The sequence below is a fragment of the Carassius gibelio genome, chromosome A20 (genome assembly GCF_023724105.1).
Source record: "Carassius gibelio isolate Cgi1373 ecotype wild population from Czech Republic chromosome A20, carGib1.2-hapl.c, whole genome shotgun sequence".
In the NCBI taxonomy this organism is placed as follows: domain Eukaryota; kingdom Metazoa; phylum Chordata; class Actinopteri; order Cypriniformes; family Cyprinidae; genus Carassius; species Carassius gibelio.
In genome coordinates this window covers 408239-421853 of record NC_068390.1, presented here as the reverse complement: position 1 = coordinate 421853, position 13615 = coordinate 408239, and the positions used below count along the sequence as shown (strand labels likewise).

At 38.6% G+C, this 13615-nt stretch overlaps 1 long non-coding RNA gene and 15 other non-coding genes across 17 annotated transcripts in view; all 16 read right to left on the bottom strand.

The window, feature by feature from the left end:
• Positions 1-7: 7 nt before the first annotated feature.
• LOC127938558 (uncharacterized) overlaps positions 8-13615 on the bottom strand; it is a 95219-nt gene continuing 81611 nt past the window's right edge. For both annotated transcript variants that reach the window (XR_008148740.1, XR_008148741.1), the window contains one exon: positions 8-554. This is a non-coding gene — a long non-coding RNA (uncharacterized LOC127938558). The remainder of the gene's footprint in view (positions 555-13615) is intronic.
• trnak-uuu (transfer RNA lysine (anticodon UUU)) lies at positions 3276-3348 on the bottom strand. The gene has a single exon. It is a non-coding gene; the product is annotated as a tRNA-Lys (tRNA).
• On the bottom strand, positions 4881-4953 carry trnak-uuu (transfer RNA lysine (anticodon UUU)). The gene has a single exon. It is a non-coding gene; the product is annotated as a tRNA-Lys (tRNA).
• On the bottom strand, positions 5076-5157 carry trnas-uga (transfer RNA serine (anticodon UGA)). Its single transcript has one exon. It is a non-coding gene; the product is annotated as a tRNA-Ser (tRNA).
• trnah-gug (transfer RNA histidin (anticodon GUG)) lies at positions 5289-5360 on the bottom strand. The gene has a single exon. It is a non-coding gene; the product is annotated as a tRNA-His (tRNA).
• On the bottom strand, positions 5516-5597 carry trnas-aga (transfer RNA serine (anticodon AGA)). Its single transcript has one exon. It is a non-coding gene; the product is annotated as a tRNA-Ser (tRNA).
• trnak-uuu (transfer RNA lysine (anticodon UUU)) lies at positions 7233-7305 on the bottom strand. The gene has a single exon. It is a non-coding gene; the product is annotated as a tRNA-Lys (tRNA).
• Positions 8838-8910, bottom strand: trnak-uuu (transfer RNA lysine (anticodon UUU)). Its single transcript has one exon. It is a non-coding gene; the product is annotated as a tRNA-Lys (tRNA).
• On the bottom strand, positions 9033-9114 carry trnas-uga (transfer RNA serine (anticodon UGA)). The gene has a single exon. It is a non-coding gene; the product is annotated as a tRNA-Ser (tRNA).
• On the bottom strand, positions 9246-9317 carry trnah-gug (transfer RNA histidin (anticodon GUG)). Its single transcript has one exon. It is a non-coding gene; the product is annotated as a tRNA-His (tRNA).
• Positions 9473-9554, bottom strand: trnas-aga (transfer RNA serine (anticodon AGA)). The gene has a single exon. It is a non-coding gene; the product is annotated as a tRNA-Ser (tRNA).
• On the bottom strand, positions 11191-11263 carry trnak-uuu (transfer RNA lysine (anticodon UUU)). The gene has a single exon. It is a non-coding gene; the product is annotated as a tRNA-Lys (tRNA).
• trnak-uuu (transfer RNA lysine (anticodon UUU)) lies at positions 12796-12868 on the bottom strand. Its single transcript has one exon. It is a non-coding gene; the product is annotated as a tRNA-Lys (tRNA).
• Positions 12991-13072, bottom strand: trnas-uga (transfer RNA serine (anticodon UGA)). The gene has a single exon. It is a non-coding gene; the product is annotated as a tRNA-Ser (tRNA).
• trnah-gug (transfer RNA histidin (anticodon GUG)) lies at positions 13204-13275 on the bottom strand. The gene has a single exon. It is a non-coding gene; the product is annotated as a tRNA-His (tRNA).
• On the bottom strand, positions 13431-13512 carry trnas-aga (transfer RNA serine (anticodon AGA)). Its single transcript has one exon. It is a non-coding gene; the product is annotated as a tRNA-Ser (tRNA).

Here is a 13615-nt window from a genome sequence, read left to right as displayed (position 1 = left end):
ACCGGATGTCAAAAGTTCAAAAAGGATCCAGAGTGATTTCCTAAGCACTTTTCCTCACTCTGGATGTGTACCGTTCTTGAAAGGTGGGTAGGGAAGCACCAGTAATCCTCTCGACAGTCCGAAGACCTCAGGTCTGTAGAGGTGCAGTCATTGGTGTAGAGTAGGGCAGCACGATAACTCGCATGTGATTGTTATGCGCATCTCATCAGTAGAGCCGGTTCTGTTGATGTTCAGACAAATTGTCTGCGATTATGAATGTGATATTGTATAGCTTGTCAGTGAACTACGGCTCTGTGTAGTAAATGCTGCTCCATCTGAAAGCACATGATGGAGATTTACTACTAATCAACAACACCGGCTTTACTGACGAGATGTGCATGAAAATCACATGTGATTTATAGTGCATCCCTAGTGTAGAGGGAGAAGAGCAGTGGATCCAGCAAGGGTCTGCAGTCATTATGTCCTGTTATCTTGGGTTTCTTTGGGCCAGGGATGATGGTGGAGCATTTGAAGCAGCCAGGGACTATGGACAGTTCCAGTGATCTGTTGAAGATCTGTGAAACAATAATAATATTTAAGAATATATATATATAAATAAAAAAACATGAAAATAACTCAAATTACATATATGTTTGCTACCCAATAGGTTTATTCTAAAAGATTGTTATCCAGCATAATTTATTTAATAGAAAATAATATCAATAGGAAATAATCATACATGTTTATAAATATATATATATATATATATATATATATATATATATATATATATATATATATATATATAATCTTAACTATCACAAATAGTTTATTAAGAATAGAAATATATACAGTAAAATTAAGCAAATATACATATTTAAATTTAAAAAACTATAATAACTATACTACTAATAATTACTTATATAATTATAATAAACTTTTAAAATCTGACCTTTATAAAAGAAGAAGTATGTATGCAAAAACACATTTAAATAATAACTTAATAATAATATAAACTTTCACCAATATTTAATTTACAAAAGCTTAAATCGAACATTTTATTATTTTTATAAGACATAAATACAAATTTAAAGAACTATACTACTGTTAATATAATACTTACAATAATACATGCTGCAATATGAAAGGCCACCTCGATTTATATAACAATCTTGCCCAAACATAGCATATTATATAACGTTACATATGTTAAATCACAGATTAATAAACATATTTAGAAAAAAGAGTTAACGTCACGTAGTACTTCGCTTTCATGTTATGTGTTTTATTGTACTTACCTCCACGTTATCTGAAAACATCAAACTGAATAAAAATATGCTCCGTGTTTAAATAATAATGAATTCGCCTTAAAATTAATAAACTAATCATTCGCGCGCTTCCGCTTTTTTGACTGTAATCATGTGGTTTCGCACGTGACTATGTTTCGGCCAATGGCTGTATTGCTCCGCTCGACCAATGGCTGTTTTGCCCCGTTCGGACCTGTTAGGAGATGGTTAGGAGTTGTTAGGACATAGACCACTTGATGTTCGTACTTGTGTTAGGAATTAGTTCGGAAGTGTTAGGACTTATTCAAAATGTGTTAGGAAGTGTTAGGAAGTGTTCAGCAGTCCGATCGCCGGAAGGTACGGCCACGACTACAAGAACAGACCAACTCCTGCTCAGTTTGTGTGCAACACTGCTGCCTGACCTTCTTGCAAACATCCCAGCTCAGTCAGCAAGCGGACTGTAACCCAGTAAAGGGTTTCCTTTTTTTGGATACAGACATAATAACAACAAAACTTTGTGCACTTCTAAAGATAACAAACAAGATGTGCTGTCTGCAGCCTTTGTCTGCGCTGATCTTCATTTACAAACACGTCATTAAAATGAACTGTAACTCTGTGAATACTCAACGAAGAGACATGAGAGAGATATCTATAGAAAGCTTGACATGTCTACTTTTAAACTAAACGAGTGCTGCCTAAAACAAATGTTCTGTGATAAAGTAATCCATATGAAAACAAGGCGATGTCCTTTTTTCACGTCTCCCTTCATTATATCTAATGTGACCACGCCCCACGCTGAACGCTCTATTCAGATTCAAACTGAAGCGCAGCTTGAATACGCCCACACAGAAGAAAAAGCAGCCAGACTGTTGTTCAAGTGCTTTTATTTTACTGTTTGCTTCGCGATGAGAGGAATAACACATAATCCACCCCAAAAAGATGTGGCGTGGTTGAGGATTTGAGAAATGGATTTCCTCAGAAAAAAAAGAATGAAGCACTTTATTCAGCAGAGATCATAAACATGAGTAAGTCTCTTTATATTTATTTATATACTTGTACTAGCTTTCACATAACGTCTAAACATTTTACTAGTTAGACTCTTTCCAAACTATAATTCTTGACTAAATGTATAATTAAGTTAAATATTATGAAGTTCCAATAACAATATATACAAAACTATACCATTCAAAAGCTTGATGTAAATAATATAAATGTAACAAATACATGTAACTGTAACAAATGTAACAAAAAATGGTGTTCTTTTAATTTACCCCCTAAAAAACCTGAAAAATGTCCTCTGCTATTTTCAACATTAATAATAATGATAACAATAAATGTTTTTTTTGTTGTTGTTGTTTTTTAGAAATTCAGATTGTTAAAAGGATTTCTTGAGGATTGTGTGACTGGAGTAATAATGCAAAAATAAAATTAGTTTGAAAGTCAGCTTTGATTGTTCCTAATAAACTGTTTAACTGCTCCCCCATATTAAATTATGTTGTGGGATAATTAAATATATTCTAAATAAACTACAAACTTAAAATGATATACATTTATTTTGTTCTCACGTTCTTTCTTGTAACACCTCCCTCTCAGTGACAACAGCTGACTGAGCGGCTCTTTATGCAGCTCATTATGCAGGGCTTTGTCTTCTCAGGTGTAAATCATAATGACATTCATGATAGTTGACGCCTACTCTCATATGACCTTTACCAACAAAAAGTGTCTTAGAAAATGTAAATCAATGTATTGTTTTCTGTAAGTGAGTAAACAAGATGATTTTCACATGAATTGCAAAGAAAAATTCTAGGCTACAAGCTCCAGTTCTCAAAAATTCCAGGCACCATTGTTCTTTATGTTTGCCTTGTTCAAGTGTTTTAACACTGTTCGTTTTTCACTAACCACAAGGGAGATCCCTTGATCCCCGAGAGCAGGAAGGAACACCGTTCCAGTACAGAGTCAGCAGAAGAGATGGACCGTAGTGATAGCAAGGTGAGGCAAAAGAAAGACCTTCGCCCGAACAGGGACTTGAACCCTGGACCCTCAGATTAAAAGTCTGATGCTCTACCGACTGAGCTATCCGGGCTCTTGTGGAGCAAAGAAGAGACGCAGGTGTCACGGGATGAAAGCTAGAAGCAGTTAGGACAAAGGACCATAGAAGGCACAATTACCATCACAGAAAGCTAAAGCAATACTGCAAAACCCTCCCGTAGTCGGCAGGGTTCGAACCTGCGCGGGGAGACCCCAATGGATTTCAAGTCCAACGCCTTAACCTCTTTTAAACTTTTAAACTAAACGAGTGCTGCCTAAAACAAATGTTCTGTGATAAAGTAATCCATATGAAAACAAGGCGATGTCCTTTTTTCACGTCTCCCTTCATTATATCTAATGTGACCACGCCCCACGCTGAACGCTCTATTCAGATTCAAACTGAAGCGCAGCTTGAATACGCCCACACAGAAGAAAAAGCAGCCAGACTGTTGTTCAAGTGCTTTTATTTTACTGTTTGCTTCGCGATGAGAGGAATAACACATAATCCACCCCAAAAAGATGTGGCGTGGTTGAGGATTTGAGAAATGGATTTCCTCAGAAAAAAAAGAATGAAGCACTTTATTCAGCAGAGATCATAAACATGAGTAAGTCTCTTTATATTTATTTATATACTTGTACTAGCTTTCACATAACGTCTAAACATTTTACTAGTTAGACTCTTTCCAAACTATAATTCTTGACTAAATGTATAATTAAGTTAAATATTATGAAGTTCCAATAACAATATACAAAACTATACCATTCAAAAGCTTGATGTAAATAATATAAATGTAACAAATACATGTAACTGTAACAAATGTAACAAAAAATGGTGTTCTTTTAATTTACCCCCTAAAAAACCTGAAAAATGTCCTCTGCTATTTTCAACATTAATAATAATGATAACAATAAATGTTTTTTTGTTGTTGTTGTTTTTTAGAAATTCAGATTGTTAAAAGGATTTCTTGAGGATTGTGTGACTGGAGTAATAATGCAAAAATAAAATTAGTTTGAAAGTCAGCTTTGATTGTTCCTAATAAACTGTTTAACTGCTCCCCCATATTAAATTATGTTGTGGGATAATTAAATATATTCTAAATAAACTACAAACTTAAAATGATATACATTTATTTTGTTCTCACGTTCTTTCTTGTAACACCTCCCTCTCAGTGACAACAGCTGACTGAGCGGCTCTTTATGCAGCTCATTATGCAGGGCTTTGTCTTCTCAGGTGTAAATCATAATGACATTCATGATAGTTGACGCCTACTCTCATATGACCTTTACCAACAAAAAGTGTCTTAGAAAATGTAAATCAATGTATTGTTTTCTGTAAGTGAGTAAACAAGATGATTTTCACATGAATTGCAAAGAAAAATTCTAGGCTACAAGCTCCAGTTCTCAAAAATTCCAGGCACCATTGTTCTTTATGTTTGCCTTGTTCAAGTGTTTTAACACTGTTCGTTTTTCACTAACCACAAGGGAGATCCCTTGATCCCCGAGAGCAGGAAGGAACACCGTTCCAGTACAGAGTCAGCAGAAGAGATGGACCGTAGTGATAGCAAGGTGAGGCCAAAGAAAGACCTTCGCCCGAACAGGGACTTGAACCCTGGACCCTCAGATTAAAAGTCTGATGCTCTACCGACTGAGCTATCCGGGCTCTTGTGGAGCAAAGAAGAGACGCAGGTGTCACGGGATGAAAGCTAGAAGCAGTTAGGACAAAGGACCATAGAAGGCACAATTACCATCACAGAAAGCTAAAGCAATACTGCAAAACCCTCCCGTAGTCGGCAGGGTTCGAACCTGCGCGGGGAGACCCCAATGGATTTCAAGTCCAACGCCTTAACCTCTCGGCCACGACTACGTCTAGCGGCAGGCTGCCTGCCCAGTTGTCTGGTGTCACCCTGCACAGGCCAGGCATCAAAAACAAAATAGAGAAGAAAGATGAGGTGGTAAAAAAATGGCAACCTTCCCGTACACTCTACGCCAGAGTATTGCCGTGACCCGGATTCGAACCGGGGTTGCTGCGGCCACAACGCAGAGTACTAACCACTATACGATCACGGCGTGCCACTGGCTCACCCGAGTTAACCCCTGGAGCCCGAATAGAAGAAGCACCAGCGGTGTGTTGGTCCATCGAAGAGGGACTGGACATGTCGCAAATCAGTGGGAGGACCTTGAAAAATTCATGGACGCTTTTCCTCACGGCCTTCAGCAAACAGCGTAGTCGGCAGGATTCGAACCTGCGCGGGGAGACCCCAATGGATTTCTAGTCCATCGCCTTAACCACTCGGCCACGACTACAAGAACAGACCAACTCCTGCTCAGTTTGTGTGCAACACTGCTGCCTGACCTTCTTGCAAACATCCCAGCTCAGTCAGCAAGCTGACTGTAACCCAGTAAAGGGTTTCCTTTTTTTGGATACAGACATAATAACAACAAAACTTTGTGCACTTCTAAAGATAACAAACAAGATGTGCTGTCTGCAGCCTTTGTCTGCGCTGATCTTCATTTACAAACACGTCATTAAAATGAACTGTAACTCTGTGAATACTCAACGAAGAGACATGAGAGAGATATCTATAGAAAGCTTGACATGTCTACTTTTAAACTAAACGAGTGCTGCCTAAAACAAATGTTCTGTGATAAAGTAATCCATATGAAAACAAGGCGATGTCCTTTTTTCACGTCTCCCTTCATTATATCTAATGTGACCACGCCCCACGCTGAACGCTCTATTCAGATTCAAACTGAAGCGCAGCTTGAATACGCCCACACAGAAGAAAAAGCAGCCAGACTGTTGTTCAAGTGCTTTTATTTTACTGTTTGCTTCGCGATGAGAGGAATAACACATAATCCACCCCAAAAAGATGTGGCGTGGTTGAGGATTTGAGAAATGGATTTCCTCAGAAAAAAAAGAATGAAGCACTTTATTCAGCAGAGATCATAAACATGAGTAAGTCTCTTTATATTTATTTATATACTTGTACTAGCTTTCACATAACGTCTAAACATTTTACTAGTTAGACTCTTTCCAAACTATAATTCTTGACTAAATGTATAATTAAGTTAAATATTATGAAGTTCCAATAACAATATACAAAACTATACCATTCAAAAGCTTGATGTAAATAATATAAATGTAACAAATACATGTAACTGTAACAAATGTAACAAAAAATGGTGTTCTTTTAATTTACCCCCTAAAAAACCTGAAAAATGTCCTCTGCTATTTTCAACATTAATAATAATGATAACAATAAATGTTTTTTTTGTTGTTGTTGTTTTTTAGAAATTCAGATTGTTAAAAGGATTTCTTGAGGATTGTGTGACTGGAGTAATAATGCAAAAATAAAATTAGTTTGAAAGTCAGCTTTGATTGTTCCTAATAAACTGTTTAACTGCTCCCCCATATTAAATTATGTTGTGGGATAATTAAATATATTCTAAATAAACTACAAACTTAAAATGATATACATTTATTTTGTTCTCACGTTCTTTCTTGTAACACCTCCCTCTCAGTGACAACAGCTGACTGAGCGGCTCTTTATGCAGCTCATTATGCAGGGCTTTGTCTTCTCAGGTGTAAATCATAATGACATTCATGATAGTTGACGCCTACTCTCATATGACCTTTACCAACAAAAAGTGTCTTAGAAAATGTAAATCAATGTATTGTTTTCTGTAAGTGAGTAAACAAGATGATTTTCACATGAATTGCAAAGAAAAATTCTAGGCTACAAGCTCCAGTTCTCAAAAATTCCAGGCACCATTGTTCTTTATGTTTGCCTTGTTCAAGTGTTTTAACACTGTTCGTTTTTCACTAACCACAAGGGAGATCCCTTGATCCCCGAGAGCAGGAAGGAACACCGTTCCAGTACAGAGTCAGCAGAAGAGATGGACCGTAGTGATAGCAAGGTGAGGCCAAAGAAAGACCTTCGCCCGAACAGGGACTTGAACCCTGGACCCTCAGATTAAAAGTCTGATGCTCTACCGACTGAGCTATCCGGGCTCTTGTGGAGCAAAGAAGAGACGCAGGTGTCACGGGATGAAAGCTAGAAGCAGTTAGGACAAAGGACCATAGAAGGCACAATTACCATCACAGAAAGCTAAAGCAATACTGCAAAACCCTCCCGTAGTCGGCAGGGTTCGAACCTGCGCGGGGAGACCCCAATGGATTTCAAGTCCAACGCCTTAACCTCTTTTAAACTTTTAAACTAAACGAGTGCTGCCTAAAACAAATGTTCTGTGATAAAGTAATCCATATGAAAACAAGGCGATGTCCTTTTTTCACGTCTCCCTTCATTATATCTAATGTGACCACGCCCCACGCTGAACGCTCTATTCAGATTCAAACTGAAGCGCAGCTTGAATACGCCCACACAGAAGAAAAAGCAGCCAGACTGTTGTTCAAGTGCTTTTATTTTACTGTTTGCTTCGCGATGAGAGGAATAACACATAATCCACCCCAAAAAGATGTGGCGTGGTTGAGGATTTGAGAAATGGATTTCCTCAGAAAAAAAAGAATGAAGCACTTTATTCAGCAGAGATCATAAACATGAGTAAGTCTCTTTATATTTATTTATATACTTGTACTAGCTTTCACATAACGTCTAAACATTTTACTAGTTAGACTCTTTCCAAACTATAATTCTTGACTAAATGTATAATTAAGTTAAATATTATGAAGTTCCAATAACAATATACAAAACTATACCATTCAAAAGCTTGATGTAAATAATATAAATGTAACAAATACATGTAACTGTAACAAATGTAACAAAAAATGGTGTTCTTTTAATTTACCCCCTAAAAAACCTGAAAAATGTCCTCTGCTATTTTCAACATTAATAATAATGATAACAATAAATGTTTTTTTGTTGTTGTTGTTTTTTAGAAATTCAGATTGTTAAAAGGATTTCTTGAGGATTGTGTGACTGGAGTAATAATGCAAAAATAAAATTAGTTTGAAAGTCAGCTTTGATTGTTCCTAATAAACTGTTTAACTGCTCCCCCATATTAAATTATGTTGTGGGATAATTAAATATATTCTAAATAAACTACAAACTTAAAATGATATACATTTATTTTGTTCTCACGTTCTTTCTTGTAACACCTCCCTCTCAGTGACAACAGCTGACTGAGCGGCTCTTTATGCAGCTCATTATGCAGGGCTTTGTCTTCTCAGGTGTAAATCATAATGACATTCATGATAGTTGACGCCTACTCTCATATGACCTTTACCAACAAAAAGTGTCTTAGAAAATGTAAATCAATGTATTGTTTTCTGTAAGTGAGTAAACAAGATGATTTTCACATGAATTGCAAAGAAAAATTCTAGGCTACAAGCTCCAGTTCTCAAAAATTCCAGGCACCATTGTTCTTTATGTTTGCCTTGTTCAAGTGTTTTAACACTGTTCGTTTTTCACTAACCACAAGGGAGATCCCTTGATCCCCGAGAGCAGGAAGGAACACCGTTCCAGTACAGAGTCAGCAGAAGAGATGGACCGTAGTGATAGCAAGGTGAGGCCAAAGAAAGACCTTCGCCCGAACAGGGACTTGAACCCTGGACCCTCAGATTAAAAGTCTGATGCTCTACCGACTGAGCTATCCGGGCTCTTGTGGAGCAAAGAAGAGACGCAGGTGTCACGGGATGAAAGCTAGAAGCAGTTAGGACAAAGGACCATAGAAGGCACAATTACCATCACAGAAAGCTAAAGCAATACTGCAAAACCCTCCCGTAGTCGGCAGGGTTCGAACCTGCGCGGGGAGACCCCAATGGATTTCAAGTCCAACGCCTTAACCTCTCGGCCACGACTACGTCTAGCGGCAGGCTGCCTGCCCAGTTGTCTGGTGTCACCCTGCACAGGCCAGGCATCAAAAACAAAATAGAGAAGAAAGATGAGGTGGTAAAAAAATGGCAACCTTCCCGTACACTCTACGCCAGAGTGTTGCCGTGACCCGGATTCGAACCGGGGTTGCTGCGGCCACAACGCAGAGTACTAACCACTATACGATCACGGCGTGCCACTGGCTCACCCGTGTTAACCCCTGGAGCCCGAATAGAAGAAGCACCAGCGGTGTGTTGGTCCATCGAAGAGGGACTGGACATGTCGCAAATCAGTGGGAGGACCTTGAAAAATTCATGGACGCTTTTCCTCACGGCCTTCAGCAAACAGCGTAGTCGGCAGGATTCGAACCTGCGCGGGGAGACCCCAATGGATTTCTAGTCCATCGCCTTAACCACTCGGCCACGACTACAAGAACAGACCAACTCCTGCTCAGTTTGTGTGCAACACTGCTGCCTGACCTTCTTGCAAACATCCCAGCTCGGTCAGCAAGCGGACTGTAACCCAGTAAAGGGTTTCCTTTTTTTGGATACAGACATAATAACAACAAAACTTTGTGCACTTCTAAAGATAACAAACAAGATGTGCTGTCTGCAGCCTTTGTCTGCGCTGATCTTCATTTACAAACACGTCATTAAAATGAACTGTAACTCTGTGAATACTCAACGAAGAGACATGAGAGAGATATCTATAGAAAGCTTGACATGTCTACTTTTAAACTAAACGAGTGCTGCCTAAAACAAATGTTCTGTGATAAAGTAATCCATATGAAAACAAGGCGATGTCCTTTTTTCACGTCTCCCTTCATTATATCTAATGTGACCACGCCCCACGCTGAACGCTCTATTCAGATTCAAACTGAAGCGCAGCTTGAATACGCCCACACAGAAGAAAAAGCAGCCAGACTGTTGTTCAAGTGCTTTTATTTTACTGTTTGCTTCGCGATGAGAGGAATAACACATAATCCACCCCAAAAAGATGTGGCGTGGTTGAGGATTTGAGAAATGGATTTCCTCAGAAAAAAAGAATGAAGCACTTTATTCAGCAGAGATCATAAACATGAGTAAGTCTCTTTATATTTATTTATATACTTGTACTAGCTTTCACATAACGTCTAAACATTTTACTAGTTAGACTCTTTCCAAACTATAATTCTTGACTAAATGTATAATTAAGTTAAATATTATGAAGTTCCAATAACAATATATACAAAACTATACCATTCAAAAGCTTGATGTAAATAATATAAATGTAACAAATACATGTAACTGTAACAAATGTAACAAAAAATGGTGTTCTTTTAATTTACCCCCTAAAAAACCTGAAAAATGTCCTCTGCTATTTTCAACATTAATAATAATGATAACAATAAATGTTTTTTTTGTTGTTGTTGTTTTTTAGAAATTCAGATTGTTAAAAGGATTTCTTGAGGATTGTGTGACTGGAGTAATAATGCAAAAATAAAATTAGTTTGAAAGTCAGCTTTGATTGTTCCTAATAAACTGTTTAACTGCTCCCCCATATTAAATTATGTTGTGGGATAATTAAATATATTCTAAATAAACTACAAACTTAAAATGATATACATTTATTTTGTTCTCACGTTCTTTCTTGTAACACCTCCCTCTCAGTGACAACAGCTGACTGAGCGGCTCTTTATGCAGCTCATTATGCAGGGCTTTGTCTTCTCAGGTGTAAATCATAATGACATTCATGATAGTTGACGCCTACTCTCATATGACCTTTACCAACAAAAAGTGTCTTAGAAAATGTAAATCAATGTATTGTTTTCTGTAAGTGAGTAAACAAGATGATTTTCACATGAATTGCAAAGAAAAATTCTAGGCTACAAGCTCCAGTTCTCAAAAATTCCAGGCACCATTGTTCTTTATGTTTGCCTTGTTCAAGTGTTTTAACACTGTTCGTTTTTCACTAACCACAAGGGAGATCCCTTGATCCCCGAGAGCAGGAAGGAACACCGTTCCAGTACAGAGTCAGCAGAAGAGATGGACCGTAGTGATAGCAAGGTGAGGCCAAAGAAAGACCTTCGCCCGAACAGGGACTTGAACCCTGGACCCTCAGATTAAAAGTCTGATGCTCTACCGACTGAGCTATCCGGGCTCTTGTGGAGCAAAGAAGAGACGCAGGTGTCACGGGATGAAAGCTAGAAGCAGTTAGGACAAAGGACCATAGAAGGCACAATTACCATCACAGAAAGCTAAAGCAATACTGCAAAACCCTCCCGTAGTCGGCAGGGTTCGAACCTGCGCGGGGAGACCCCAATGGATTTCAAGTCCAACGCCTTAACCTCTTTTAAACTTTTAAACTAAACGAGTGCTGCCTAAAACAAATGTTCTGTGATAAAGTAATCCATATGAAAACAAGGCGATGTCCTTTTTTCACGTCTCCCTTCATTATATCTAATGTGACCACGCCCCACGCTGAACGCTCTATTCAGATTCAAACTGAAGCGCAGCTTGAATACGCCCACACAGAAGAAAAAGCAGCCAGACTGTTGTTCAAGTGCTTTTATTTTACTGTTTGCTTCGCGATGAGAGGAATAACACATAATCCACCCCAAAAAGATGTGGCGTGGTTGAGGATTTGAGAAATGGATTTCCTCAGAAAAAAAAGAATGAAGCACTTTATTCAGCAGAGATCATAAACATGAGTAAGTCTCTTTATATTTATTTATATACTTGTACTAGCTTTCACATAACGTCTAAACATTTTACTAGTTAGACTCTTTCCAAACTATAATTCTTGACTAAATGTATAATTAAGTTAAATATTATGAAGTTCCAATAACAATATACAAAACTATACCATTCAAAAGCTTGATGTAAATAATATAAATGTAACAAATACATGTAACTGTAACAAATGTAACAAAAAATGGTGTTCTTTTAATTTACCCCCTAAAAAACCTGAAAAATGTCCTCTGCTATTTTCAACATTAATAATAATGATAACAATAAATGTTTTTTTGTTGTTGTTGTTTTTTAGAAATTCAGATTGTTAAAAGGATTTCTTGAGGATTGTGTGACTGGAGTAATAATGCAAAAATAAAATTAGTTTGAAAGTCAGCTTTGATTGTTCCTAATAAACTGTTTAACTGCTCCCCCATATTAAATTATGTTGTGGGATAATTAAATATATTCTAAATAAACTACAAACTTAAAATGATATACATTTATTTTGTTCTCACGTTCTTTCTTGTAACACCTCCCTCTCAGTGACAACAGCTGACTGAGCGGCTCTTTATGCAGCTCATTATGCAGGGCTTTGTCTTCTCAGGTGTAAATCATAATGACATTCATGATAGTTGACGCCTACTCTCATATGACCTTTACCAACAAAAAGTGTCTTAGAAAATGTAAATCAATGTATTGTTTTCTGTAAGTGAGTAAACAAGATGATTTTCACATGAATTGCAAAGAAAAATTCTAGGCTACAAGCTCCAGTTCTCAAAAATTCCAGGCACCATTGTTCTTTATGTTTGCCTTGTTCAAGTGTTTTAACACTGTTCGTTTTTCACTAACCACAAGGGAGATCCCTTGATCCCCGAGAGCAGGAAGGAACACCGTTCCAGTACAGAGTCAGCAGAAGAGATGGACCGTAGTGATAGCAAGGTGAGGCCAAAGAAAGACCTTCGCCCGAACAGGGACTTGAACCCTGGACCCTCAGATTAAAAGTCTGATGCTCTACCGACTGAGCTATCCGGGCTCTTGTGGAGCAAAGAAGAGACGCAGGTGTCACGGGATGAAAGCTAGAAGCAGTTAGGACAAAGGACCATAGAAGGCACAATTACCATCACAGAAAGCTAAAGCAATACTGCAAAACCCTCCCGTAGTCGGCAGGGTTCGAACCTGCGCGGGGAGACCCCAATGGATTTCAAGTCCAACGCCTTAACCTCTCGGCCACGACTACGTCTAGCGGCAGGCTGCCTGCCCAGTTGTCTGGTGTCACCCTGCACAGGCCAGGCATCAAAAACAAAATAGAGAAGAAAGATGAGGTGGTAAAAAAATGGCAACCTTCCCGTACACTCTACGCCAGAGTGTTGCCGTGACCCGGATTCGAACCGGGGTTGCTGCGGCCACAACGCAGAGTACTAACCACTATACGATCACGGCGTGCCACTGGCTCACCCGTGTTAACCCCTGGAGCCCGAATAGAAGAAGCACCAGCGGTGTGTTGGTCCATCGAAGAGGGACTGGACATGTCGCAAATCAGTGGGAGGACCTTGAAAAATTCATGGACGCTTTTCCTCACGGCCTTCAGCAAACAGCGTAGTCGGCAGGATTCGAACCTGCGCGGGGAGACCCCAATGGATTTCTAGTCCATCGCCTTAACCACTCGGCCACGACTACAAGAACAGACCAACTCCTGCTCAGTTTGTGTGCAACACTGCTGCCTGACCTTCTTGCAAACATCCCAGCTCGGTCAGCAAGCGGACTGTAACCCAGTAAAGGG